General features: G+C 29.4%; 1 pseudogene; it reads right to left on the bottom strand.

Moving 5' to 3' along the window:
• Positions 1 to 6: 6 nt before the first annotated feature.
• Positions 7 to 5,995, bottom strand: LOC112683712 (annotated as a pseudogene).
• Positions 5,996 to 6,389: the final 394 nt, after the last annotated feature.

Here is a 6,389-nt window from a genome sequence, read left to right as displayed (position 1 = left end):
TTTTTTTATCACACCTCGCATAGATACTATTAATATAACAGGTGAATCGTATTTACCACTACATTATACGTTGCATTTTCTGGCATTTCTGTTATCCATTTTCTTATCTCAATATCAGTTATTGTAGAGTTCAATAATTGATTATACGGCATTAACTTAAAATTTGTAGGTATTTCAGTTCCACTGGAGTAGTAATTAAACAAAATATCGTTTGGGCTGTATGATTCGGTCATTATAATCCTAAAATTATAAGTAGAAGTGTAACAATAATTATAATCCAAAGGTAATTTTCATTGTTTTAATATTTTAATAATACAACTAACAAATCAAATCAAAATAATTTCATATCACTCATTGTAAAATATTTTAGTTATCAACCTTTTCAACGAATTAAGGGTTTAAATCGACTTATTCGGCAAAATAATAAAATTAAAATTAAAATAGTAAAATATTTAGGCATTAAGCAGGTAATAATAGTTTTCGTCATTAATAGAGCCCAGATTTATATGCATATGCATGTTTGCACTAAGTGTATGCACGTCTATGAAGGTTTAAAATGTCCACGATTCACATCACACCGAATTTAAGCACTAAATTTTATATTGCATATTTGTTCAAAAAATGCATACAACATACGCATTTAATGGGTTTTTAATAAATTTAAAATTTTTGTATTTTTTTAAGTTTTCTATTCGTTTTTTGGGAGTAAGTAACTTAAAATTATCTAAAATATTTATTTTTAGTTTTTTTTTTATTTATATCATATTCTGATAATTTAATGTGTTATATAATGTTAATTTAATGAAACAAAAAAATTCTGTTCAATAAATAAAATAAAACGTTAAAATGGTAAGTAATGTTTCATAAGGAGATAAGTATTTAACTATTTAAACTTAACTATTGGATTAAAAAAAAAAAAAGTTATCATCGATTTATTAAAAGATGAATAAAAAAATGTTTACCTCGTAAAATTATCTTTTTGTTTATACTCATTAAGAAGTTGATGCCATTCTTTAATCAAATCGTATACTTCGTCTTGATCGACCGTATAATAGTGATAAAAATTCCAGTGTTTTACTGGTCCTGCCGGATTTATCATAGGTTCATCTTGTAATTGTTCGCTTTCGTATATATGCTTTAATGCATCTATTCGAATACCATCCATTCCTTTATCTAACCAATATCTTAAAATTTTTTTCATTTCTATGTGAACTTTTTCATTACGAAAGTTTAAATCAGGTAAGTTTCCACAAAACTGACACAAATAAAATTGTTTCCGAGTTTCGTGCCAAATCCACATCGACGTATCTTTATCACCATCTATAATTCTCGTCTGAAACGTTTAAAAAATTACAATAGCTAGTTTTATCTTACATAATTGGTGCGTGGTATCCATAGCCGCACAAGTGCAGGGGTGGGACAAACGGGTTGATCTCCCTATGGCGTTCAAAGTATTATGTATCTAGAGGACGTCATAAAAATTAACGATAATAAGAAAAACAATTTTTTTTATTTTAGATAAGTAAGTAATAGTTTTTTCTATTATACTGAAATATCTGAGTACATTTAAAACTATACAACATATGTCATTAAATATGAAATTATGCAAATAATTTAAATAATGTGTTACATGACTACATGCAGTGGCACCAAACACGGTATAAAGGTGTTACAGCGGTCACAACTTTTTATAGAGTGAGTCATGGAGACACCTTAAATCAAAACTACTGTAACATAACTTGAAGACACTACTCGTACTGTATCATAGTTATCTTCGACCAATAGCCACATACAAGTGATACATGGTCACTAACCAAAAGAAACAGCAAACGACTAATGACCTTCGAAAGAAAAGTACTGAGGAATATACACGGTTCGAATTTCAATCTAAAATCACAAAATTACGAAAGAAGGAAAAATCAAAAACTACAGGAATTATATATCAGGCCAAATATTATTTCAAATATAAAAAGCAAACGACTAGAATGCTTTAGCCGTATTCGGAGCGCAGATGGACAATTTGTAAAAGAAATGTTAGTCATCAAAATAAATAAAAAACTTCCATTAGGAATATCAAGGATCCGATGAGTGGACGTTATAGCTCAATATATCAAAAATATATAAATGTCAAATTTTGAAGACGCATATGATAGAAAGAAGTTGAGAGGATTAGGGTTGGTTACGATGGCACTTACTGTGCCAATAAGCTGAGAAAGAAGAAAAAGAAAGATATCCAGAAATTATGATATCTCGTATACATTATGTCTATATATTATATATTTTAATAATAATATTGTTTGTAAATAGGATAAAAAAAACAAATTAAAAATCAATCGGGCACGCGCGACTGCCCATATAGGTTCAGTGGATTTATCGTAATTACCTGCACGCTCGCCTGTGACACTATCTAAATGATTTGCACGCGCGCTCGTGACACTATCTATATGGTCTGCACGCGCACCCAAGAAGTTTCCATCAAGTTCAAAACAGATCCGGTGCTGTACTTGATACGAGTTCGGTCATTAAAAGAGCCACCGATAGCGTCGAACAGACATTATCTCTTCTATCTTGATAGTAGTAAGACCTTTCCAGGATGACTTACGCTACTTAAGGCGGAAGAATACACGACTAAGCTGACCTCACGGGGTTCTGACATGCGCACCAAACACGGCAGTTTCACTTTCGCTGATACAATATCGCGGGCAGTCGGGACCCTTGTCGCCGGCCGCCAGATATACGGTTTCTCTACTTCCGCCAGAGGAATACAACAGCTATCATCACCAGAGTGCCGCCTGGACGCCATCTGCAACCATCATCTTCACCTCCGCTTGAAGAACCACAGTGGGTACCACCATCACCTATATTCACGCAGCAGCCATTCAATTACGCTGTGAGACTGCAGACACCATTCGTCACTTTTACACCATTTTATCTAGTACTCAGAATTACAAAAAATAAAATTGGTTTTTTGTTATCTACAATACTTGGTTTCTTTCTCATTCTCTATTCAACAAATATAATAAGCGGAAAGCTATAAGTCTACATTAATAAACAGCTATGTAATATTTTTTATTATACATTTATATGATAAATTTCATCAAAACATTATAGTATTTTACTCCTATTACTACTAAAAAAAATTTAATAATATTTATAGCGCTTAATTTATTTGTTAAAGTTGAATTGAATCTACTATTCTAATCCTATACCAAAATATTTGTATTTCAAATCGCTGCATTTTATCACGGCAATTTAATACATACAATACCTACTCAGAAATGCAGAACGTAATTTGGTCGAAAAGCTTGCAAAAAACGTGATTTTTCTATAATTTAGCTAATATAATGAAATGTCAACTTCAAAATAACAACAAAATTAATTTAATATGATAACAATTATAATAATAATAAAAATAATAAATAAGCAGTCACCTTAAATCAGTGGTTCTCAACCTTTTTTTTTCACGGCACACTGTTATACATCAAAAGTTTTCGCGGAACACTTATGCACTTGACAACAACAAAAACTTTAGCTACGCTCTAAGATATCCAGGTGGGTTAAAACCATACAGTTTACCTACACATGTATCCACTTATCTACATAATTAATTGACATTAAGAGTGCGCAATCCTTACGCTACTTATTCAGAATTAACAACTGACCTATCACATGAGAAAGAAAAACAGCTGTCAAAAATTCAGGATACTACAAACACTACGACTGAAATATAAAGAATTATCACTAATTAGATTTTGAATGTATACAGTCAGAATATCCTGTAATAACAAACAAAACAATCAACATTTTGTTACATTTTTCAACCACGAACTTATGCGAGTTAGGCTATTTAGCATTAATAAACATAAAAAACCATAAAATGGGAGAGGCTTCTTTCTATTGATTAGGAAAGGCGTGTGAGCTTGTCTTCGAATCAACCGTGAATCGAACTTTTGTTTAAGAAACGACAAGCTCAAGTTTCTCACTATGAATTTCAAAAATTTCCCTTTATGATATAATATTCCTTTGCTTAAATAATTATGTTCTCAAAATATTTTTTTTTTGTATTTATATCTTTTAAAAAAATATATAATGATATAAAATATATTGAAACATCACTAATCACAAATATCAGACATTTTTTACGGCATACCTAGTCGATCTCGCAGCACACCGTTTGAGTACCACTGCCTTAAATAATAAACATTTTTTAAGGAATTAAGTAAATTGTACGCTAAAAAATATGAAGTCAATTTTACAATAGAAAAATTGGAGGATTGAAGAGGTGTCAAATTCCATTGCCCAAGAGCGTTGTAGGCAGTTAGGACAGCACTGATAGTATCAAAATGTAAATTTAATTCTATAAATATACCTACAGGTTCAGAATAATATTACATAATAGGCATTAAAAATATTTTAACTGCTACAAAATCCACTATATGTATATTAGGGTAGGTCCTTAGTATTTGACTGTATATTTTTAATCCAGTATTCTCCTGATTTGTATACGTAATTAATTTAGATCAAATGTGGAAGTTCATATTCGACCCCTTTTGATGTCGCATTAGAGATTGTATAGGGCAGAACAATCGTAGTTTTTTTGTTTTTAATTAATTATTTATTTCAGGAAGTATTGTATTAAGTGTGAACATGCAAAGAACTAAATGGTAAATTTTTATATGTTCTATAAAAATGTATTCCACCATTTTAGAAGGTATTAATTAATTATGCTTCAAATTTGATGAAAAAATATTCATATAATATTTATTTACTTTTTTTTTTTTTTTTTTTATAAGAATTACAGGAAATTCTAATAAATATTACCAAAACTTATATTAAAGTTAATCTAATGAAATTTTCACCCATAACCTTATATTTTGAAAAAATAATTTTTTATAATTTATATAGTTATATAATGTTATGTTTTAACATATATCCAACCATATGCTGTATGTATTTAAAAAATACGAAAAATTAAATTACGATAATTATACTTATACCATATTTTATGTAGAAATGTTTTTTTATAAAAAATATTAAAATCTGCCATTCATCATTATCTTATAATTTATTATAAATAATCTAAAAATTACCCAATTATTCGGTACTATAGGTTGAACCGATGAATTGTTCATTACTTCATAATGATTTTTCGCATCCTTCCATATGTAATAGTCTGTGTAATTAGTGTTATTAGCAGATTCTTGAAACCAAATGTGTTTGTTACTTGTGTGATTAGGAACGAAATCCATAATAACTTTTAAATCTAAGTATCATTTATATATATATATATATAATTTTCGATAATAATATTTTCAAATGACTTACGGTTAAATTCATTATTCGAATTATATGATTCATATCATTATCATACGTACTTTTTTTGTGTGCAGTATTTACAAGATTTTCAAAATCCTCCATTGAACCAAAAACATCTTGTACTTTTAGATAGTCACTTACGTCATAACCACCTGATTCTAATGGGGACTCTAAAAAATGGTGTTAACCAAATTGCATTTACTCCTATGTCTACGAGATAATCCAATTTTTCAGTTATGCCTGCGACAAATAAGAATGGAAATACATTCATAACGATATGAACATGTGAACATTTATTTTCTCTAATATTTTAATAAAAAAATTACCATTAAAATCCCCAAATCCATCACCATTTGAATCCTTAAATGACAGCGGGAATATTTCATAAATTACAGCATTTTGCCACCAATCTAACTCTCCTTTAATTGGTGGTGCAACAATTCCACCAGAAATTAATCGCAGTATATAAGTTATGAACAAAAAGTAAAACATACACATTGTCGTATTTTCTATAGGTAAAATAATGAGAAATCAAATTTTAATATCACAGTCGTCACTGAAAACACTTACTTTTTGTCTACAGACCAATACAAGTCAAAATACACATTGCAAAGAAGACTGATATCTATTTTTTAGAAACCCCACTTTAAAAGGATTGATATTTCAGCAATGTCATGCATTATTTTATACAATGCGTTAGATATTACTCAAACTTATCTTTTTATTTACATTATGATCACACATTATTTTATATAAAAATCCTATAAGATTATAGTAGTCATAAATTAATTAAATAACAATAATAACACTCTATCTTGAAATACTTTTACTAATTCACTCTGTTCTATATTCTAAAATTGTGTGTTTGACACATGATGTTCACGGTAATAAAACCATACAGTATAATTTATTGTCTTATATTTACCTATTTACATATTTAAGTATGCAGTATTTAATTGTATGATTTTGATAATAACCAGGTGCGGATCCAGAATAGATTTACGGGGGGGGGGGGGGGGAGGGGGTACAAGTAGGTAATAAAGTCGTAGTGGTTGTGTTGGCGCCTCTGCTCC

This window comes from Sipha flava, unplaced genomic scaffold (genome assembly GCF_003268045.1).
Source record: "Sipha flava isolate LNK unplaced genomic scaffold, YSA_version1 23387_pilon_pilon, whole genome shotgun sequence".
Lineage (NCBI taxonomy): Eukaryota > Metazoa > Arthropoda > Insecta > Hemiptera > Aphididae > Sipha > Sipha flava.
Note: the sequence above shows the minus strand (reverse complement) of the source record. Positions and strands in the feature narration are given on the sequence as shown.